The sequence below is a fragment of the Mustelus asterias genome, chromosome 11 (assembly GCF_964213995.1).
Source record: "Mustelus asterias chromosome 11, sMusAst1.hap1.1, whole genome shotgun sequence".
NCBI lineage: Eukaryota > Metazoa > Chordata > Chondrichthyes > Carcharhiniformes > Triakidae > Mustelus > Mustelus asterias.
In genome coordinates, this window is record NC_135811.1 from 20,088,445 (window position 1) to 20,113,676 (window position 25,232).

Genomic DNA, 25,232 nt, shown 5'->3' on the forward strand with positions numbered 1-25,232 from the left:
TATCCAGTACCAATTTCCTTTCTGCAAAATAACCTGGTAGCAGAGAGTGGTTGCTAAAAGGTGAAGGCTGGAAGCAAAAAAAAGCTACCTGTAGCTTTGGCAAGAAACAGCAGAAAGTAAGAGTAACTTGTTGGGGTATGATTACCCTCTGATGTATATGACAAAGTGCACCTCTGTTCACACATTATCTCCCTACAAAGTGGAACCAAGGTCTCGCCTTGGCATTGTCATTCCTACAAGAAGTAAAATCAGAAATAAATTATTTTGTGAACTGAATGCCTGTCATTTGGCTACTGATGAAGATTTGGATCTTCTATTAGAGTTCTTGGATGAAATTAACTGGAAAGATGATCTGTTAAATGCCTTTGAGGCATAGCCAGACTTTGATAGATTCTAGAAAACAGATGGTTATTAAATGGTTATCATGGTTTTAACAAATTTGTATCAGATAGAAGTCATAGCTTGAATAGATTACACCAGTGGTTCCCAAGGGGTGCGGCGCGCCACACTGGTGCGGCGAGAGAGGATGGCAAGTCTGGCAGAATTCAAGGACAATCAAAGAAACATTTAAACATGGTTTAAACAAGGATTGTTTTATACTTTCTGGATGTCCCATGATATTATAAAGTAGTTGTTTTCTATGTTATGAATCAAACATTGCTAGGAATTGTGTTTTTTTGGTTTTGAATGCATTTCTTATCAATAAAAAATTCGGTGTGGTGCGAGCAAATTTTTATTCCGAAAGTGCGGCCCAGTGGAAAAAGTTTGAGAACCACTGGATTACACAATGAAATGAAGGCCACAGAACTTGAAGTAGAGGTCCTCATAATCATGAAGCTAGGTGACTGCCAATAAACTTGGGGAATTAGGTTGTCGGAGAGTGCCAGGAGTTTATTCTGAGGTATCACATAAAGGGTACCTAGACTAGACACAGATTTTTGCTGAAAATATGCTTGCAGATAGCATTTGAGGCTAAAGCGAAGCTTGTTACTAGGAATTTTGATGAGCAACTGGGTGACAGGTCTTAGAGTGGATTATTCCACAGTTGGCAAAGTACTCTTTTTGGCTCTTTTGACCACATATGCATAGGAATGTAGATCAATCAACATTAAATCTGTAAAAGAGTGATACTTTTTTTGAGAAACAGGTATTTTGTCTGTCTTCACTGTAGAAGATTTGGGAAAATTCCCAAAGATACTTGAAAATCAAGAAGTGAAAGGGAGGAAGGAACTTAAAACATTCACCTTCACCAGGAAGAAGGCACTGGAAAAACTATTGGACTTGGAGGCTGACAAGTTCCCAGAACCTGATGGCTGGCAACCTAAGGTCTTAAAAGAAATGGTTGCAAAGATCGTAGAGAAATTTGTTCTCTTCCAAAATTTCTAAGATTCTGGAAAGGATCCAGCAGATTGGAAAATAGCAAGTGTAATACCTTTTTTTTTGGCAAGAGAGAGACTGAAAACGGTAGACCAGTTAGCCTAACATCTGTCAGAGAAATTGCTAGAATCCATTATTAAGGAGGTGGTAGCAAGATGCTTAAAAAATCATAATGCATCGGGCAGAGTCAACATGGTTTTGTGAAAGGGAAATCATATTTGACTAATTTATTGAAGTTTTTTTGAGGAAGGAACAAGCAAGGTAGATAAATGGGAACCTGTAGATGTAGTGTACTTGATTTTCCCAAAGGCATTTGAAAAGGTCACATCAAAGATTGCTATACAAAATAAAAGCTCTTGATGTAGGGAGTAACACATTAGCATGGATAAAGGATTGGTTAGCTAATAAGAATCAGAAAGTAGGGATAAATAGCTCATTTTCTGGTTGTCAGGCTGTAAATAGTGGATGTTGGGTCCTCAATTATTTACAACCTATATCTATGACTTTGCTGAGGGAACTGAATCTATGGAAGTTAAATCTGCCAATGACACCAAGATAGGTAAGTTGTCATGAGAAGGTATGTGCCTACAAAGTGTCAGAAACGCCAAGGTCTGTTATGGAGTTACTCTGGACCCCAATATTTTTTGATTTTGGCATTAGAGTGAGTATAAGATATTTTGCTCCAGGATGATTTAATTGACCCACTAGGAAGATTTTATTAGAACAAACTTTGCTATATTTTACCTGTGTTGTTATAAACAAAAAGAATTAGCATAACTTTTACCAATTGGAAATGCTTAAACATGACCAGGTATAGTTCTTAACAACTAGCAATCCCTATAGTTCCAATGTAAGCAGTACCCCATAGACATAAATCCCCTTTTAAGCCAGCACAAAAAAACAGATATGCTCGTGTGGATGCTAGATTTCCAGCCTCTTAACCTCTGAGGACAGATACAGAAAGGCACCTGCCTCCTGACTCCTATGCTGCAATTTTCAGAGAAGGATATATTTTCAAACAGCAGTTTAGAGAAATAAACTTCACAGAGACTTGGCTTTTTCTTCTTTCTGCAACTTCTACAAAGCAACCGAGCTGGGTTTCTCTCAGTGAGCTGAGTCCTACCCAGTCACCTGATGATATTACTATCAACCAACCCTATCAAGCCCTACTCGGCAAAACCTCAGGGGAAAACACTAAAAACAACAGAACAGCATCAGTCCAGATTAAACGAGCATTCTAGCAATTAAGACAATTATGCTGCTGCAGTAACAATCCAGGGCTGCCAGATACAGATCCAGCAGCACCGGTGTTAGAACAGACTGTTTAACAAAAATACTCCACAGAAACATGACGAAAATACATTATCATCACAATAGGGTTGAAGAAAGGTTGAACAGTTTGGGTCTGCACCAATTGGAGTTTAGAAGAATGAAGGGTGATTTTATTGAAACATATGAGATTTTGGGAGGACTTTTTAGGATGGATACCGAGCAGATATTTCCTCTTGTGGGTGAAATTAGAACTAGGAGACATGGTTTACAAATAAGAGGTCTCCTTTTTAAGTCTGGGATGAGAGGATTTTTTTTCTTTCTGAGAATCATTGGTCTGTGGAATTCTCTTCCACAGAAAACAGTGGGGGCTGCGTCATTGAATTTACTCATGGCTAGAGTTGGTTAGCTTTTGGATAGATCAGGGGAGTTGAGGGTTATGGGAGCAGACAGGAAGTTAGAGTTGAGACCACAATCAGATCAGCAGTGATCTTATCGAATGGCAGAGCAGACTCGAAGCCAAATGACCACGCTTCTCTTCCTATTCTGGCTATGTATGGATAAGTAAATGCAAAGAAGCTGGATAGCAGAGGAGAGCTGTTGGAAGAGGATTTGATTTATTGCCACATGTACTGGGATACAGTGAAAAGTGGGTTTTTTTTTTGCATGCTATACAGGCAAAACATACAGTTCATAGAATACATGCAGATGAAGGAAAGGATAGGGTGCAGAATTTCATGTTGCAGTTACAGGTAGGGTGAAGAGAAAGATCAGTTTAGTATATGATAGGACCATTGAAAAGTCTGACAGCAGGGAAGAAGCTGTTCTTGAGTCTGTTGGTACATGTTTTCAGACTTTTGTATCTTTTTCCCGATCGAAGAGAGTATGTTCGGGGGGGGGGGTCATTGATTATGCTGGCTGCTTTTCCAAGGCAGCAGGAAGTTGAGACGGAATCAATGGATGGGAGGCTGGTTTGGATGATGATGACCATGTCACAGGCTACAGAGAAATCAAGGGAAACACAGAAGGAAAATGCACAATGGTTAACCACAAATAATGTTAGTTGTGACTTTAGTTCAGGTTCTTTCTGAGCTGTGGTAGAAATAGAGAGTTGGAGATATTGCAGCATGGAATTATCGGAAAGTTTGGTGTGGGTTTTGTGGGAGGCAGTAAAGGTTTTATCCCTTTGGGATTAAAAGGGAAAGAAAGACCTGCATCTTTACAGTACCTTTCAAAACCTCAAAATGCTTTACAACCAGTGAAGTATTTTTAAAGTGTAGTCACTGTGATGATGTGGGAAACTCAGCAACCAACGTGTACACCCCAAGATGCCACAATGTGTTAATGACCAGAAATATTTACTTTGGTTTTGCTTGAAAAATAAACATGGGCCTGGACATCAAGGAGAATTCCCCTGTTTTTTGAAATATGATGATTTTTACATCCTCTGAAGAGAGCAAACAGAGCCTTGATTTAACTTTTCAGCAAAAAGACTGCCCCTCCCACAGTGAACCACGACCTCTGTGTCCACCTACGTTATTTGCTCAAGCCTTTGAAGTGGTGCTTGAACCCACAACCTTCTGGCTCTGAGACGATGATGCTATTAACTGAGCAGAATCATAGTCATAAGAACCAGGAGCAGGAATAGGAAATTTAGCCCCTTGAGCCTGCTCTGCCATTTAATACGATCATGGCTGATCTGGTCGCGGCCTCAACTCCACTTTCCTGCCCATCCACTGTAGCCCTTCAAACCCTTACTAAATAAAAATCTGTCCATCTCTTCCTTAAATAGTAAGTTCCACAGACTCATGACCCTTTGAAAGAAATTATTTCTCCTCATCGCTGTTTAAATCTGCCAGCCCTTATCCTAAAACGATGACCTCCTTGTTCTAGATTGCCCTACAAGAGGAAACATCCTCTCCATGTCAACATTGTCAATTCCTCTTATCTTGTACACCTCAATTAGATCTCCCCTCATTCTTCAAACTGCGGGGATTGTGCATTGTCACTATTCCTTGTATGAAGAACACAAATTATATCAGGTGTTTGGGTTTTTTGTTATTCTGCTGCCTCCAAAGATTAATTCCAAAACTTCACATATTGAAGAAGCTAAATAAGCTGAAACCAATGTTTAGATGCGTGAAAGGCGGCTACTGAACAAAGTCAACTGATTTTTTAACGGACTAAAACATTTATTAAACAAGAAAAAAATTGAACAATACACTACTCCTTCACCCAGCTATACCTTTTACTAATTTGTAAGGATAGTACAAGTTACAAAATGTATCTTGTACTCTAATATTGTCAACAAGTACAAAATCTACATAAACCAATAACCAAACAGTGGTCAGACATACCACTCTGAACCAAGTTGCAGATGCCACCTTTAACAACTTCAATGGATTTCTTATCGATTTACCACAGATGCTTGTCACTGAGAGTCAACTGGTCTCACTGGAATTTGTGTCTTCCACTTAAGGGTTTACAATCTCTGCTCCCAAAGAACACACTTTAGAATCTTCCTGAAAAGGATGTTTACTCTGAGATGTTATCACCAAGGATCCACCTCCAGACTTTCAAACTCTCCTTTCGGTTTTCCACTCACGTGGATCACCATGTGTAGTCAAACATCGCCTTCCACGCACCCTCAGATACTCAGTCATGCCAACAGAACATCGCTGCTTCACAGGCCAATAGTCATCAACCTTTTGCTCACCTTGGATCTCTGGCTTTTCACAAGCCCACTTTTCTTTAAGTCTGCTTCTGCTGTCTGTAGCTTTGTCTTTTTAACTTAGAACCTCTCTCTGCCCTTCACTCTTAACTTCACAGAATTGAATGCTTTTTCCAGATTCCTGTTCTTTGACTAGAAGCTCTTCTTGGAACTTGCTTCTTTTCCTCTCTCTGGTTTCAGAACATTTCCATTCTCTCGCATTGGAATTGCTGTTTTCATGTCCCTGTTCCAGCAGATTCTTTGAAAAGTGCCTTACTTCTAGATTACACTCTTTGTACTGAAGCTTTTAGAATCCTTACAGTACATAAGGAGGCCATTCAGACCATCGGATATGCACCAACTCTCGGAAAGATCATCTTAACCACTCATTTGCCATGGCTAATTCACTTAACCCCCACATCTTTGGACTGTGGGAGGAAACTCACGCAGACACAGGGAGAAGGTGCAAATTCCACGCAGGCAGTCATCCAGGGCCCTGGTGCTGTAAGGGAGCAGTGCTAACCACTGTGCCACCATGCTACCTCTTTGGGTCCCTCGTTGCTAGGCAACAGCCCAGTTTCCTATACCCTGTGTCTGCTTTAGAGTTGTAAAACCCTCATTAAAATGCAGGCATCTTTTGAAGTGAAACTAAGCTGAAGTCTCCTCCATGCACAATTACAGAAATATAAATTCAAGCTTAAACTTAGAACTATATCTTAAGTCAAACACTCACAAGTATAAATATAAATTACTTAAACTATATATATTTTCTAACAACATGTACAACTTTGGGAAGAGAAATACAGTATCGTGCAAGAGGGCTGAAATTTTTCAAACTGGAATGTACTGGATGAACGAAAACTATACAAAAGTTAAGTAGTATCGGAAACGGAGTCCAAAAAGTTGAAAACATTCAGTAGATTAATCATTAATTTTGGAAAGGAATTGAGGTGAAGTGTAAATAATTGTCTGTCAGTCCTTATACTTAGCAAGCATTCCCTAGGGATTTCCCCATAATATATTCTTTTCCTGAGTAGCTATTTCTTTGTCATCCATAGGAGTTCTGTTTGGAATAGCTTTCCTAAAGGATAACTGCCTACTTTTGCAAAGATGCCCTTGGCATTAATTTCACTGAGGCTAGAAGATTGATATATTATGAGGGATTTCTGTAACAGGACTATCAGTGCTTCTTGAGTTATTGCCAGCTTTGCACACTTGAGTTGAATCACGGTAGGGCTCCTTATTGTCCCACAGTGTTCTCAGCTCTCATTGATGCCTCCATGCAGCTGTGGATAAACCCTAGTGCCTCTCCTTGGCTGATGAGCTAAGCAAAGTGAGGTATTATCTAACTGTCTACTGTGGATAGGGGATGTCAGCCCTCTTAGTGCATGCGGTCTGAAATGATGGAAGGGACAGATTAACCCAGGACGAGGACACGAGCTCTGAAGGCCAGCACCAGGAAGACGTGCATAGGGCACTCTCCTGATGAAGTGGACTTCTAGTCAGTCACCTTGGGGAAATTTTGGTACTTTTGTGAGTATCATGCCATGGTTAGCAATGAAACCTAGTCACAAAAATGCGATTGAAGTGACTGGTGCAACATTGCATCCAATCTTCAAAGATGCAAGTACCTAAAGAAGAAGGTTGATGTTGAGGAGAAGGAATAATGTAAGATTCACATTGAGTAGTGATGCCCTTCTGAGGTAAGGAGCTAAGAAACTTCATTAGAGCAAGTTAAAGGAAGATTTGCTTTGTGTCTGCCTCAGTTTGGAAATTTGGCAGTGGTGGAAGCAGCAAATGTTGTTTTCCACAGCCGATATCCTTCAGTTTGATAAATGCTAAGATTGTAATATTTTATCTAATCAAATAATTGGTAACTTGGACAAGTGGCCACTGTTTTACTAATTTGATGCAAGTTATCACGCAGAATTAGTGCATCTAAGTAGATTTGTATACTCCAAAAGGTCAGTAGTTCTGCATCGGAATGCAATCTTCACCTGTTCCAGAAAAATGTCAGGTAGTTTGTTTAATTCCAATGAACAAAAATTTGAATTTATAACTTTAATTGGTGTAGATTGAGTCTTGTGTAAATGTTTAAGCAACTAATCAAAAGTATTGATTCAATTGACACATCTTGTGTAGTTAGTTTAGCAGGAGAGTTAAGCTAAACTACTAATCTGGTGGAAACTGTTGTTTGTGTAATTGTAGATAAGATTACATGGATGGGTGTCTGCCAGAAATTGAGTTGGGATTCCCCGGATGTCACTTAACTGCACACTTAAATAACCAAGACAACTTTTATTTCGTTCCTTTTTTTTGCCTGATATGAATTGCTAATGCAAGCTGATTTTAAAGATTGTGGAATCCAATTTTGGGGACAGAAAGTTGACAGTATTGGATAGTCTGCCCATTTTACATCTGAACTGATTTCCTTTCCAAATCATTTGTAAAATTAAAACCTTGCAAGACATATAATGGACTACAATCAAGTAATTCCAGTTTAAAGCCCCCATTGAAGGTTGAGAGTTACCCACTTTATACGTTGAAAGGCTAAAATTGGATGTGTAAAAATACAGTCTTTATTCAGTAGATGTTTACATGCATGTGTTAGGGTACCAGAGCAGAAACCGCAAAGTACGTTATGAAGCCTGACTCGACACAAACAGTTCTTCTATTTTGACGTTTGTGTGAGGATAAGTGTGTCACTCTGGGTGTCATCCTATTGACACACTAGGAAGCCTTTATCAAAACAAACTTTTTATTTTAACAATACAGTTTAACTATAACAAATGAATTAGCTTAACGTTTGGCAATTAAAATACTTAAACATGACAAGATGCAATTTTAACTGCTAACCTACCTCTTGATTCCAATTCAATGAATATTCCTCCTATAGATTTGAACCCCTCTTCAAAATCATAGAAACCCTACAGTGCAGAAAGAGGCCATTCAGCCCACCGAGTCTGCACCGACCACAATCCCACCCAGACCCTACCCCCATATCCTACCTGCTAATCCCTCTAACCTACGCATCTCAGGACACTAAGGGGCAATTTTTCTTTTTAGAATGGCCAATCAACCTAACCTGCACATCTTTGGATTGTGGGAGGAAACCGGAGCACCCGGAGGAAACCCACGCAGACACGAGGAGAATGTGCAAACTCCACACAGACAGTGACCCGAGCCAGGAATCGAACCCAGGTCCCTGGAGCTGTGAAGCAGCAGTGCTAACCACTGTGCTACCGTGCCATCAGTTGATGACACTCAGGCTTACATGCTTGTACCTGTTAACAGTCCTAGAGCCTTTTGAACACCTCTAGGGGGAGAGAGAGAAAGAAATGGAAAGACACCTCTTGCTTTCTGGACCAGGCAGAAACTGACTGAGAACTTTGCTTTTTCCCTGCAAGCTTAGCTTTGCCCCTTCAAATGACTCTGCCTCTGTCAATCAATCTAATCAAAACCCTACTCTAAAATCCCCGGGGGAAACCCAAATAAACAAAAATGCATTAACTCAGATTAAAACAGACACATCGCTAGCTAAAATCAGCCATTAGTCTGCTTTCTCAGCATGAGCTGTCTGGTGTAGACAAATCACCACTATGTAAAACACAGCTGAATTTTAAACATACCCTTTACAAGAAACATGACAAAAGTACATTTCTTAAAGGCACCTTTTCATCACACATGCGGCTCTCTTTTTGGATGCTACTTTTGGCATTTTCTTTCACCCACACCCTTCATATGAACTGTTAAAATTAAATTATTTCAGCCAGATGGATGTTACCTTTCTTATCACTGTTTTCTTGTTCAGTAATTTTCATGTTACATGGAACCATTTGGGATTCTGTCAAATTTTCTAGCCGTACATAGCATATGACTTTATTTCAGGAAGCAACTGATACTTTTAAAGAAGAAATGGCAATTGAATTTGAGTACATATCAACCAGGAAGATTTCCTCTTCCATTTTGGTGACAAAATCATCAGTGCATTCTTGGGATAGAGTGCATTCTCAAAGAATAGAGGGGAAGTCGGGATCGGGCTATTAAGTTGGGTGATCAACCACGATCTTAATGAATGATGGAACAGGCTTGAAGAGCCAAATGGCTTACTCCTGCTCCTATGTTCTATGTTTCATGCACGTATACACTTTGTTGCAATTGGCAAGCAGAAAATATTTTTTTTCCCTCCACTCAAGATTCCAGTTGCAGTTGTGACTTTGGCAGCATCGTAAGCAAAGAGTGACTCAGAGGATTTTCTACAAGATCTCTCTTTTATCTTCCACCTGCAATCAATTTGGCATCATCCAGTCACTACTTGATTTATCCATCCTCTTCCTTTTCACTTTTGGAATTGGTGTCGGCACTGTGAACTATGGTATTTTAGCTATGTTAGTTTTACAAAACTATGTAGGTTCGCCTCAAACCGTAACACCTTTTGTGCATCTCTTCCCTCAACCTTAACCTATTTTTACGTGCCAGTTTAATAGTGTCTCAGTTTTTTAAATTGGGAATTACAATAACAAATGATGGTCAGTTGTCTGTCTTGACAAAACCATGTGGATTTGATTTTTTTAATTGTACTGTTTTGAGTGGCAACCGGTGATACCAGCTAAATTTCAGAAAATCCCATAAATGTGCTGCACCAATTTAAATAAATGCGATGGCTTAAAAATAGCACAATTGTTTTAAATGTGGTGTATTAACTTTCAGCAGTTGGGGTTACAAAAAACAGGCTATAAACCGGAAATCTTTCATACAATTCTCTTAAGGAGCCACAAATGTGGATGGTATTTCGGAACATTCAATTATAAAAGGATCTACTGTTACGTTTTAGGTTTGAAGCCCAGGGGTTTCCAAAGCATTGACTGTTCTGTAACTATACCCCTCTTTAAAGTTGTAACTGCTCTCAAACATCTTGAACCACATCAATAATTAAAAACAGGGAATACAGTAGGCTAAGATTATGGGGCCCCATTCTACTTGGTGAGTTGCCAGATAACCTCATATAGTAAAATTAACATATTGAACCTGAAGTAACCCTTGAATATGTGATTATGTTCATTTCATAATGGGTAGAAATCACTTGCAACAGAAGTTGGAATGTTAAAATGGTCAATAAACCTAATGAGCTTCAATTTAGAAAAATGACGAGGGCTGCAAAATGATTAGGCACAGTAATGTAACTGGCTGCAAATGTATTTTTACTGTGCATCATATGCCTTTTACAGGTGCGTTGTAGATTATATATTTGGAAAGTATGTAACCCACATGAGAGAACACTGATGGAAAGTTCTTGGCTGCTACAGTACCATGGTAGAATATGGTATTGTAAAAGCACATTTTTATCCAATGCATTATTCGACAGATGATACACCATGCCTGTCATTAATTGAGCACTAATTGGAATGAGGATTGGATGTTTGTAAAGTGCCCAGCAAAACTGAGGAACAGTCTTGAATCTGAAATGTCAACTGACTTGCTGTTTCTTCACAATGCTGCCAAACATTCTTGCTTTTACTATTTTTATTTACATGAAAACATTCTGTCATGCTCTGATTCCTTTATGACAGAAAGGGATACAAGCCTATTTAAAAACATAATTCACTGTTTGTTTTGGTTTACTGTATTGATTTTGTGGCAAGTTCAAGAACTGTGCTTTGAACTGTCACAATATGGTAATGTTGGAAAGAGTGATACTTGTACATTTTGTAGCTCTGGGTAGCCTTGTTTCTGAGTTTTACATTTTAGTCTGTGTTAGCAACACTCAATAAGCAGATGTTTTATATTGAACTTCCACTGGTGTGATCTCACCAAGATTTGTTATGCTATAATGTAAAAGGTCCTATTGGAAATCTGCCCAGTACGTTTCATTCTTTGCCTCTATAAGCCTGCTCTCTCTCATGGGCCTGGAACATATCCTTATTTCTTTGCTTGAGCTTTCTACCTTTCACTGGGCTTTCTCCCATGATATTTTTCAGGGCTCTGCGCATTTGTGATCTCACAACTAACTTTTTTAAAATCAATTCCCTTAAGAGTTTACAATACACTACAATTGGAGGGAAAAAATACAGCTAAATATTTTTAAACTTCTGAACTGGTGCTGATTTCTGTTTAATATTTCAGTCGCTGGTAGTTTCATGTTAGCAATACCTGCTGGGAATTTATTTTAATTTTGACAATTTTATAATTATGCTGTGATCTTATTTTCTATGCTTATTTTGACTTTTTCATGTCTAACTATTTGGGGTTACTGTTATAGTTTATAAAGTTGAATATTGGGATTCTATAAATTCTGGGGTTTTCTTACTCGGGCAAACATTTTTTGTTTGCGTTCTCATTCAGTCAGCTGCAAGTGACAAATTGGTACATCAATAACCAAGGCATTGATATAAAGTAATTGATAAAAGGATTGGAGCGGAGTTGAAGGGAACTTTTTTTCCCCCCCCAGTAGAAACGCACTGACTGAAAGGGTGGCAGAGGCAGAGACTCTGCTCACATTTAAATAATGCTTGGATTTCCACTTGAAGGGTTGTCACAATAGACTTAGAGCTGGCTGAGTAGGTTTCTTTTCAGCCAGCACAGATGTGATGGATCAAATGGCCTTTCTGTTTCTTGGTCCTTGTGACCTAAAATTTGGGGGACAAGTTGTGCACGAATACAAGCGAGCTCTTTTTTGCTGTTATTTTAATGTAAATGTCTGATGCCTTGTAAACCCTAGGTTTTATGACATCTAATTTTAAAAACATTTTATCATTTTCATATTAACATTTTCAATAATGTTTCGGGTAATTGTCACGTTTTATTTTTTAAATGTTAAACCAAACTGTTCTTGCATTCCTTACTTTGGCTCCTCTTTTGAAAAGGCTTTACTGATCATTGTGATGGATTCCTGTTGACGATCGTCATCATTCATAGCAACATAGAAAATAGGAGTAGGCCATTCAGCCCTGCGAGCCAGCTCCGCCATTCATTTTGATGATGGCTGATCATAATCAATATCCTGACCCTGCCTCCATGCCCCCCCCCCCCCCCAATATCCCTTGATCCCTTTAGCTGCCAGGGCTATATCTAATTTCTTCTTGAAATCTCACACTGTTTTGGCCTCAACTACTTTGTGTGGTAGTGAATTCCACAGGTTTTCCACTCTCTGGGTGAAGATATTTCTCCTCACCTCAGTCCTAAAAGGTCCCTTTATCCTCAAACTATGACTCCCCCACTATCGGGAACATTCTTTCTGAATCTACAGTGAGAAGTCTCACAACACCAGGTTTTGGAGCGCTGCTCCTTCATCAGGTGAGTGGAGTCCACTCACTCCACTCACCTGATGAAGAGGCAGCGCTCCGAACGCTTGTGCTACTAAATAAACCTGTTGGGACTTTAACCTGATGTTGTGAGACTACTTACTGTGCTTACCCCAGTCCAACGCTGGCATCTCCGCATCATTTCTGAATCTACCCTGTCTAATCCTGTTGGAATTTTATAAGTTTCTATGAGATCCCCTCTCTCTCTTCTAAACTCCAATGAATATAATCCTAACCGACTTAGTCTCTCCTCATGTGACGGACCTGCCATCCCAGGAATCAGGGGCACAAGAAACCTTTACTGCACTCCCTCATTGGAAGGACATCCTTCCTCAGATAAGGACACCAAAATTGCACACAATACTCAGGTATGGCCTCACCAACGCCCTGCACAACTGCAGTAAAAAATACTTATTCCTATACTCGAATCCTCTTGCTATGAAGGCTAGCATACCATTTACTGCCTGCTGTACCAGTGTGCTTACTTTCAGCAACTGATGTACGAGGATACCAAAGTCTCACTGAGTATCTCTACCTCTCTCAATTTACACCCATTCAAATAATCTGGCTTCCTATTTTTGCTACCGAAATGGATAATCTCATATTTATCTACATTATATTGCATATGCACAGTCTCAGCCTGTATAAATCAGGCTGAAGCATCTCTGCATCCTCCTCACAGCTCACCCTCCCACCCAACTTTATATCATTGCAAATTTGGAGATAATAAATTTAGTTCCCCCTTCCAAATGTATAATGTGAACAGTTGGGGTCCTAGCAAAGATCCCTGTGGTACCCCACTAGACACTGCCTGCCAATCAGAAAAGTACCCATTTATGCCAACTCTTTGCTTCCTATCTGCTAACCAGCTTTTGATCCATCTCAAGACACTACCCATAATCCATCTATTTCCTCAACTAATTTATATATATTTGTTGGAAATTACATTGTGTTATTCTAGTTATTTTATACAGAATAAATTAAACTTCTGTGGCATAACAATTTTTGAAATTCCTGTTTAAAACCATTAATTTTAAGGCTTATGTGAAAATCACAGCATTGAAATCTTTTGTCCCAGCTAATATTTTGAAAAAGCAACCCTTTTTTGATTCAAACTTTAATCTGCAAATAGTTTTTTTTCAATGTTAGGATCCAGTGTATGCCGCATTATGTTTTCAATAGGTCTTGTTTTATAATGATAAATACCACTTTACAATCACTCAGACTTTAAAAGATGATTATAATGCTACCCTGTACTTATAGGATTATTGTTTTGTTTTCTTTTCCCATCTCAAATTGGCTCCCAGTTAAATAAACAAAGTTAACATTGGCCTGCTTTTATTAGATATTATTTCAATTCATCTCTTCTATTTTCAATAAATCAGGTTTTGCAATGTTAAAGCATCAAAGTAATATTTTTTGTAATTGTTTGGTTTAAATTATTGCTGTTAAATTCTTAAACCATGTAGAAAACAATTGTTAAAAGATATTAAAAAGGCCTCTTTAATTTGAGCTAAAATGCTTAAACAAATTGGCATTCCTTGCTATATGCATATTCAGTGAATGCTTAATGTCCCTCAATGCACTATTGGCCAAAGTAATGAGTAATGGATTAGAACACAGTAAAACAGTCATGTTAATAGGAAGTGATGAATATGAATATTAATTCTTAAATGCAAATTATAAGCTGCCTGTTCACAACACTCCTGCTAGTTAAGTTAAATAATCTGTGTTTAGTGTGTTCTTTCGCAGCACTTTTCTACCTTTTAGAAAGTCAAAGTTTCCATGAGGTATGTGTAAATATTAGTGTTCTCCACCAAGTATGAGTTATCATTAGCTCTGTTGGAAAAATATCTCTAGATCATAGGAAGTTGCTTACTGGATGTCATGTCCATTGCATTCAGAAGCTAGGGAAAAAACACTAGAATCCAGTACACAAGCTAAACTAATGTTTATTTATAGACCAAATAACTTGGAAAGAAAGATACTGTAAAATACAATACGTAAACTGCAATATTTCGATCTGTAGAGTTGATATTTCTATAGCATAGGATGTGAAAGACCCACCGTGTGGTCTCATAATTACTTATTCTCAATATTGGAGTATTGTTTTACAAGAAGATGGTGATTTTGATCTTGGGTTCCTATAGAATAAAACAGTTGTTTCAATAAATGAATGTCAAATGGATTATATTTCATAAAACATGTGACAAGGCAACCCACTGACTCTACATAGGATTAAAATGGTTCTCTACAATTGAAGTGTTTTTTCTGGAGAATAAGTTTTCACATATTTTCTTGGGCCAACTGTAGCTATCCAGAGCAACCAACTTGGTCCTAGGTCTCTCAACTATTTTCTGATTGATACAGTAGTTCAGAGAGACTCTTTTGCTCTTTTTCCTCCTCTCTCTACTTTCCCTGCCCAAAGGAGACACGTGAGCTGTATTTCACACAGCCTGTAGCATAATGATTCAGAATAAGAACACCACGAGTAAATCTTGCACATCTTCACTTGTGAAATTCCATGTGTTCTTTTTGTATCTCAAACTGAGATATGGCTGAGCAGACAAATCATCAGATCAAGCGGCACAATGTCAGGAATTTCCGGGTTGAACCTAGTTTGATATGCCTTTACTGATCTCCACCAAAGCAACAATTGATTTCATGGCCTCACTGGCTGGAGAGGATAAGAATCAGCCAGTGTTTCTGTTCCTGATTAATAAGTGTGTGGATGAAAAACAAAAGTGATCTTTAAAAGTATGGTAGATAGTTTATTCCCACCCACAAATAAAGAATGACTGATTACTTGAGCAATAAGGGACACTGATCATGCATTTGGACAGATACATGAATAGGAAAAGTTTAGAGGGATATGGGCCAAATGCAGGCAAATGTGGTTAGGTTAGATGGACATTTTGGACGGCATGGACCAGTTTGGGCCGAAGGACCTGTCTCCATGCCGTTGATTCTGCGAATGTGACAAAGGTTTCTTAAACCAATAAGTGAAAGAAGTTTTTACTTCCCGGAAGGTGAGAAAGAGAATTTCAAATTTTAAAAACTTTGAGATCCTCTCTTAGACTAATATATTTTGTAGAATTGTCAAAATTTGGCATCCTCTTTTTCATTGCATTTAATTGCCTCTTGAGCTTCTTCAGGATCTTCCTTGTACCGTTATCTCTTTGTGCCATCAGCATAGGTCTGAAATTTAACAGTACAATGCAGTGGTTTTACAACCAAACATTTTTCTCCAAATTAAAAGTAAATTACTGCAGATGCAGGAAATCTGAAATAAAAACAAAATGCTGGAAATACTTAGCAGTTCTGGAGCATCTGTGGAGAGAGAGAAAGAGTTAACATTATGAATAGAATATGACTTTAGAAGTGAAGGAGGTAGAAATGTGATGGGTTCTATGCCATTGAAAGGGAAAGGAAGACTAAAAGGGATGATCTGGGATGGGTTATTTCCAGGTGTTTATAAATAACTTATTTGCCATTTAACCTATTCAACCCTCTACCCTATTACATTCACAGATATTTTGTTCTTCCTCCCATTCAACCTCTACAGCGCATAAAACCCATTTGTACCTTTGCAGCGCATGAAACCCACATTTCTACCTTCCTTCAGTTCTGAGCAAGAGTCATTCGACTTAACTTTAACAGTTTCTCTCCATAGATGCTGTCAGTAGTTCCAGCTGTTTTTCTGTTTTTATTTCAAATGTTTTTATTTCAAATGTTTTTCTCTCTTTCCTTCCAAGGATGAAATGGACACACTTACCACACTTCATTGATAGTAAAAAGCTTTGGAGCATTTTAAAGACACAATAAAGTGTATTAGAGTGCAAATATCTTTTTTAAAACCTCAGTATATGGTCAAAGCTGCATTTTAAAAAGTAATGCACTTCAATAAAAACAGTTGTAAACTATTATGGTGTTTTAAGCAAACATACAATTGAGTTACTGTAGCTGAAATTTGTGTCAAAGGATAAGCTTGTGATTACATCTGTAGAATATGGGGCCAACTTTTCATCTATTTCTAAAAAGGTTGAGTGCTTCAACATCCTACTGTACTGAATTAATTATTGTCTTGTTTTTCTTGGATTTCTTATTGTACAAATTCACTGACTAATTAGTGTATATATAGTATTTAAAATGAGTAGAGTGCATATGGTTTAGTTTTAAGACCATAGGTCAACAGTGATAAAACCACAAGAATAATGGAATGTCTAATTGGTAGTGAGTGGTCTTGTGACACTGATTTGTACGCCAAAAACAGTCTACAGTAGCCCTGCATTCTCCATTTCTATATTGCTGGATTGCAATAATAACTGTTTAATATTTATTTATTTTTGGGATATTGGAAAGATATGATTCTTTTTTGAATCAATCCTAGCAGACTGTTATCATAATCTAGTATTTATTTATTAGTGTCACAGTTAGGCTTACATGAATTTACTGTGAAAATCCCCTAGCTGCCACACTGCGGCGCCTGTTCGGGTACACTGAGGCAGAATTTAGCATGGCCAATGCACCTAACCAGCACGTCTCTCGGACTGGTGGGAGGAAACCGGAGCATCTGGAGGAAACCCACACAGGCACGGGGAGAACATGCACACTCCACACAGACAGTGACCCGAGCCAGGAATCAAACACGGGTCCTTGGCGCTGTGAGGCAGCAGTGCTTACACTGTGCCACCGTGCAAAGTGATCATCTCCGTATTGTATATTTTTGTGTATTTAGAAGTATTGTTTTCTTGTGTCCCTCTTTCATGTCATAAAAGAAGCTAATCCTGAAGAAAATCTCTATATTTGTTTGTGAAAATATTATCTGGAATGGAAAACAGGAGTAGGCCAATCAAACCTATTTCACTATTTCAGATTAGATCATGGCTGATCTGTATCTTAACTCCATTCAATAGTCTTAGTTTTACATGTTAAGGACGTTGATGGCATCATTCCTTCTCACTCTTTTCCTGTTGTGTTATCACAACAGCTCACACTCCTTCCTGTTGCGGTATCAGATTTTTATTGGCTGTACCTGATCTGAATTTAAAACCATGAGGTGAAAGGGCAATGTTTGCCAATTTTGCCACCCAGCTGCCTTGAATCTACTTTGATTCAACCCATGGTGACTAATACAACTGCCTGCACTAATTGAGGGGCTGCTGCTTCTGACACGATCTGCATTCTACACTTCAGTGATGCATCTTATTGACACTCTTCGACAAATTGCTGCGTAATTTAGAAATTAATCCATTTAAAATGTCTCCTTTTCTAATATCTTTGTCAATTTCTAATCTATGTCCACAAGCATTCATTCAGGTGGAATGGTTTCTTGCATTCATGTTTTAATGGTGAAATTGCATATCCAGTCACCTGCAAGAATGTTTATTACCTTTAAATTGATAGTTAATGTTTAACTCCAATGTACATCAAACAGCTAATGGCAATACACTATTTCTGCCTAAAATTAATTAGAGTTTGTAACTATAATAGGCCTTAATTTGTTCCTTGAGAAGCATCAGCTTTTGTTCTGTGCAAGATGTTTATCTAAATATTAAGTAGTCTTTGTTTCTGTATGTTATTTAGTGAGACTTTGGTTTACTCATGGGCAATATGTGGATTGTTTAAAAGTAGCTAAGAAATTTTAAATTTGTATTCAAGTTCTTGCTTAAAGTTTCTGATATAGTATAAAGTACTACGTACATTGCCATTATAATTTGCTGTTAATCTAATAGTGAGGATAGTGTGCATGCATGCGTGTGCACCAGGACCCCCAGTGGTGTGTGAAATGAGCATCTGGGGTTGTGAGCCTCAGGATAGCAATGTCTGCTGTGGGGCTTGGATTGGGTGCTCACAAGTTCAACAGTTCTCACCTCTGGTTTCAATTGTTGGGGGTTTCAAAAATATATTAAATTACTTTTCCTGTCTGACTTTATTTCTGTTCATGCAATTTTTCTTTACCTCTCTATTTGTCTTTCTGTGCCTGATTTGACATTAAACTCTCTCTAATTTACACCACCTTCTAGGTCCTTGCGTTGTCAATTTCAAAGTTCTGCAATTTGATTATGCAGATCCACAATTGCTGGCCCTATTCACTCAAATCCCAGATGCCTCATTTTCTTTCCTGTTCTATTAGCGACTCTCACTTTCAGCAACTTGCCATGCTCACTTCCTAGCCTGCATGTAGCTACTGTGACCAGGAGATCTACTGTTATGGTTTGTTACGCTTGTCTATCGTGTGCCACCCTTGCACATTAATGTAACTCATCTGCAACCTCTCTGTGACCCGTCTTCCAACTACACCTAGGTCGAATCCACTTTCTGCGCCTTCCACTTTGTTCTCTGGAAGAGATCTCTGTACCTTTTCAACTTTGATCAAATGGCCGAAATACTGAAATTGTCTTTTGAGATGTTACAGGGTGGTTAGCACTGCTGCCTCATAGCGCCAGGGACCCGGGTTCAATTTGGGTCTTGGGTCACTATCTGCGTGGAGTTTGCATGTTCTCCCTCTGCCTGCGCGGGTTTCCACCAGGTGCTCTGGTTTCTTCGCACAGTCCAAAGATGTGCAGGTTAGGTTAATTGGTCATGCTAAATTGACCCTAGTGTCAGGGAATTAGCATGGTAAATGAGGTTACGGGAATAGGGCCTGGGTGGGATTGTGGTCGGTGCAGACTCGATGGGCCGAATGGCCTCCTTATGCACTGTAGGGATTCTATAATTTTCTGTTCTATGATTTTAGAGTTCCTTTTGCTCTTGCAATTTCAAATACCTCTTAATTTGTCTTATGATCTGTATATGTAATTTTAAACGTACGTTTTTGCATCCGCATTTCAAAAGACTCTAGGGATTTTCTTTCACACACCCTTCTTTATTACCCAGGTTTCTGAGGCACAGAGGAAAGTTAAGAGAATGTAGCATCTTTGCAACTTTTTTCCTTGCTTCAAGCTTGAGTTTTCTTGTTAACACATCCAGCATCTTCTCTCAATTATTCCAGGCTATCGCTATCCTTCTGATTTTGGCATATATCTGCCATCTTCTGTTATCATTTGTCTAAATAGACAAACTTATCATCTTATTCTCGTGTGACACTATCCACTTCAACCTTCAATCTAGTTTCCCTAATGTATTCCTCCCGACTAAGGTTTTTATCTTTTGTGTTCATGCTCAATCCTAAGCTTGTAGGTTTTACTTGACCCATGACATTTTGTAGAGCCTCTTCTGATTCTGCAAGTAGTACTGTAATATCAGCATAGTGCAAGTTTATGTTCTTGCCTGCAATTTTTACCCTTGTAAGTACATCTGACTCTCTTAATCTGTGCAGTGAAAAGATATTTAATAATTTTGGTAACAGTATACAGCTTTCACTTGAAGCACATCTGATTGTCCACCTTCTAGCCTGGTGCTTGCTGTTTATTTCCAAAATAGGTTCTGGATAAATCTCTCATCTTTAGTGTCAATGTCAAATTTTAGTTTTCAATGATAAACACAATTGAACATTTTTTCATAGTCTCTGCAATATATGTAAACATTCCTGTTTGCTACTTTTATTGAAGATTGTTCTTGGGTTAAATATTCCCATTCTTGTTCCTCCTCCAGATCCAAGTTCTGACTGCATTTCTCCTTCAAAAGTGTTATTTCTATTATTTTCAAGATCACTTTATTGCGATAATACATTAAACTTGTAGTTCTAAAATGATCATACTCCATTGCTTTGGGTTTTTTGGGTAACTTGATAAATAATGAATGTTTCAAGTCATTTCAAAGAGCACATTTTATCACAGATTGATAACTTGTCATCAGAACATCTAAAATCCTCAACTCGCAAGGGTAAGTCTAACTAACGGCAGATGCTGCTGCATTCGCTCCTGCAAATTATGGCCTAATTGAAAAATGAAGTTGTAACCATATTGTGCTGACGTGTATCCTGAGAGCAGTTGGTTTCTTCCCTTTTATATAGATTTGCCAAGTCGAATATATCCCTTTTCCAATGAATCAATTTTGCTCAATATGCTGTTATTCACTTTTTTTTTATTTGTATAAGTCGTGGCGTTCTACTTACCCATAGAAATACTATTAGTAATATTCATTGGCTTCTGATGTGGCCAGTGTTTTTTTTCCTACAGGTGTTGTCAGGCTTCTAGTAATTTACAATCTGGCATAATTCTTTGTGTAAAAAAAAATGTTGTATAAGCTGAAAATCTTTCTCTATTGTCATTTTAAGTTTGCTTTGCAGACATTTTCAGTTGAGGTAAATATGTAATGCCAAAATTTGAAAAGGTGAAAAATAAAAAGTAGATTTTAATATGGGCTGTTTTTCAGTGTCTTCACCTTTCTGGCAATGTTGCAGTAAATTCATAAATGAAAACCCAGATTGTATTTTATAATCAGTATTTCTAAATTGCCAGCCATGAGTTCTTTGGTCAAACAAGGTTTTTTATTAGAATGCCACACCTTCGCGATGTGTTTTACTCACATTTTAACATGTGTTTACATGTAGTTGTCCTACAACCTGCATAAGTAAAGTATTTGCAGTAAACTCATTTTGCTGGTTTCTGATTACATGATGCTGGTAAAATGTCTCTTGTCCTTGGGTGTGGGTTGTATCATGCACTGCTGTAATCATAGTTTGTTAGGTGGTTGGAACTTCGTTTTTTTTTGTGGAGCGGATATATAGTACTCTATCTCACAAGATCCCATTGAGAGAATTCTACGGTGATTTTATGCAGCACAAGTGAGTCAGTGAGTGAATGGTAAACCTTGGGTTTGTTTCTTCTTAACGCCACTGTTTGGTTTAATGCTATGCTTGGCGTGTCTCCCTCCTATGTACATCAGTTTTTGAACTTGGCACAAAACATACGCTTCAAGTTTGTAATTTGGAAAATAAATCAAGAAACCCAAGGGTTTGCAGGTGGATTTTTGATTGTATCACCTGCATTGGTGTGCAGGTTTGCAGCACTTGTAACACAACATATTTTAGACATGTGGTGTAGAAAGCAAACCAGCAATTCTGCAAGAGCTCCAACGCTGACATTAGGAAGTGTATTTTAAATGGAATGCTTTATGAATAGAATGCTGTTGGGCAGTGACTACGTTACATATTTTACTAAATATTGCAGCAGGTGTTAAATGGTGCAGTTTTGACTGTTTTAAATGTCATCAAAGCTGGAACTGTCATGTTTTTCTGTTACACATTTAAAATTGGGTAACCCACAATTCCTTAAGTGAGGCCCATTCCATATGACAATTTTAATTAGGAAGCATTTTATCTCTCAATTTGTTTTCAGGATGTAGGTGACATGAGCATGGCAGTGCTTAATGCCAATCTCTAGTTGTCCTTGGGTGATGTGCCACCTCTTTGTATTTCTGTCATGACTGGGTCATTTAAAACTTCTGCTCATGTTAACCTGGGAAAAGTTAATGGAGTGGGGGGATGACTTTGGTGATGGTACTGTTTTAGTATTGGAGGAGAAGGGTGTGTTGTCCTTTTCGATTTGATCTTTCCTTTACTCTTTTTGAAAAATGTTGGCAAAAAAGCGACCAAATTTTTCATTTTATGACTAGTTAAGTAAAACGCCTTTGAGTTATAAGAAAGCTTAAAGCACATAAGTAGTAATGCAATTTAATATATGTACTTTTTTCTTTCAGCTATAATATTGGTAAAAAACATTGCACCAAGAATTTATTTCCCTCGAAGTAGATTTTTGTTTCTACAATTAACAGTTTATTTTTTCAAATTAAGGACTTGCAAAGTTGTTCATGTCTATGATTTCCATGCATGGAGAGTTCTTATCTGCTGCTAGGCTGCCTGGACAAGGCACCAGATCTTACTGACAGCGAGGAAGGAAATATCCACAGTTGTCATCCAGGACTTTGCAAAGTCAGCTTTTTTTAGCCAACGAATCATCCACCTTTCTTTGTCATCAGAAGAAGCAAAATATAGGAAGCAGTAAACCTAAGGCAATAGAAGATTTAAAAAGAAAACAATATGCATTACTAATGTGTTATTGGGGATGGTATTGCCAGTTTGTATATTTCCAAACAAGAGCGAGGTATATGAGCAAGAAATTAATATTTTACAGTATATCTTTTAACCTCCCAATTCTGGCAATTTGCACATCTTTGATTTTCATTGCTTCACGATTGGTGGCTTGTCTTCAGCTACTTGGGGCACCAGCTCTGGAATTCTTTCCCTAAAACCACCTTTGCCTCTGTAAATATTTCACTGTCTAAGATGCTACTTCAGATCGCCCAAAGGGTTAGAGATTTTGGTCCCCTGGTCTTAATTTTTTCTATGTGAAAAGTTTTGTTTGGTAATGCACCTATGGCAGCGCCTTGGGATGTTTTACTACATTAAACCCACTATATAAATGCAAAGTTGATGAGCAGTTCAAACGCTTTGATTCAATTTTTATTTCTTGTTCTCGCCCATCAGTTATCCAGATTGAATATCAAAGTCAAGTATGTTGGGAAGTATGCCTGGATATACTCAAGATTTGATGTGGCATGCTGATTTTAATCAATGTAACATGAAGACATCTCACACAGTATGTTTGAAGCTGCACTTGTATATTGCAGTGTTAGCGAGTATGTTTCTTTTCATGACAGAAGTGAAATAGCAGGTTTTTTCCAGCCTCCCGTTGAACTTGTCTTAACCTACTCTCCTTTTCAAGAGCCAAATATCCAAGTCTGTGGATTCTCTATGTTGATATTCTAAGATACCAATATCATTTGTAGATTAGATGCTAGTACACACAGTTTTAACTGCTGCTTATCATGCTCTGCATGCTTCCAGAAACACATGTACAATGATTTCTCACCAACTTAAAATGCTGATGTGGGAAAAGAACAACAGGGCTGTTTACTCCGAACATTACAACACAATGCTGAAGTTCTTAGATAATTCATTAGACAATCCCAAAAGGTCATTTTAATAACTTCGTACTGGCTGATATTATAGGTCAGTCATTCTAAAGTCAAATTGGTGGCAGGCATTTTTCTCTAGGAAATCTCGTACTACCACAAAAGTGCTGAATTGAACATTGATACAAGATGTGCAATGTATCAAGCATGCCCAAACCATACTTCTGTGGTTAGATTTAATTTTCTTCGACAAAGTTGTTCAAGACAAAATGTTCATGTTTACTTATGTAGTGACATCTTTATTCCAGCTCTTAAGTTCAATATTGCACATTGCAATTTGATTACAAACATATGTATTAGGAGCTAAAGTGGACCATTTGGCCCCTCAAGCCTGTTCCACCATTTGATAAGATTATAACTGATCCTGATTGTGGCCTCTACTTTCCTATCTTACCTTTGCAATAAGCAACAACACCTATTTGCCTTCCTATCACTTGCTGTAAATGCATACTAACTTTGTGTAATTCATGCACCAGGACACTTACCTAGATCATTCTGTGCTGTTGCATTCTGCAGACCCCCTCCATTTAGATAATATGCTGTGTTCCAACCAGATGGGAGGAGTGCGCAGTTGGTCTAGTCCCGCTACTTCACATGTCACAACATTAGTGTAAATGTTTAATTCCCTCACTAAAATGGTCAACTATTTACCTTTGCTAATGTAACCAGGCTCCTTTCAGTAAACTCAGAATGAGTGCTTTATTTTAAAACAAAACTCTTTAAACAAGTTGCAGGAACTGGTTAACACTGTGTAACTATCTATCCCTTTTATAATATCCCAACACATACACATGCACACAAATAGGGTCTCTGTAGAGATTGGCAATTGAATAACATACTTGATTTTAAAAGGGATGATGTTCACAGGATTTTGAAGCTGTTGATCTGGGGCTCCCTCATTTGAAGGTAGATCACCAGTTGCAGTAGAGCTACAGAGCTACTGTGTCGAGGAGAATAGAGCCAGATCAATCCTCCTTGTCTCAACCTCGCAGCTTTCCAAATACAGACAAGTTCCACTGAGATAACAATTTATTGCTGGATACTGATAACCACACTATTTCAGGCAAGGCAAGGAGAGTGAGAATAGTTTATTCCCAAGTGAGTTCAAAACTTAAAGGTCTTTGACCTACTTCTCTCATGTAATGATCATTGTGATCTAGAGACTCTTTTACCATGAGGTCATTCATTAATCCAGTGAGGTCATTGATCTCAACACACAAAGGACACCAAGGTGAGCAGATTTAAAGAAAGCTTTAACTGGAAATGACTTGTCTCAAATTTCCATGTCTCTCGTGTTCATATAGTCCATCTCAACCTCTTTCTTTCCTTTTAATTTTATGTCTGATAAGCCGTCAACCAATATCTGCTGTAAGCCGTTGATTTCTCTTCCTTCCATCCTGCTTCCAGTAAGGACTCTATTCCAATCTCTCAGTATTTTCTCATCTATTCTCCTCCTCTCGTCTTCCCATAAAAGTGCAGGAGATCATCACCGTGCTTCCATCACCTTCCTTCCCAATGTTGAGGTCTGCTCCTAGGTACTTTCAATCTGCTCGTTTTACAATCTCCTCTGCAGTAGGAGACGAAATACGGATTCAGTGATCACTTTGTTGAACACCTCCATTCCATCTGCAACCATGACCCTGAGTTCCAGTTGC

General features: G+C 38.2%; 1 protein-coding gene across 2 annotated transcripts in view; it reads left to right on the forward strand.

Annotated features, from left to right (window-relative positions):
* The window catches only part of rab11fip2 (RAB11 family interacting protein 2 (class I)), an 81,914-nt gene that overhangs the window by 9,572 nt on the left and 47,110 nt on the right, over positions 1-25,232 (forward strand). The gene's annotated exons all lie outside the window — the stretch shown is intronic.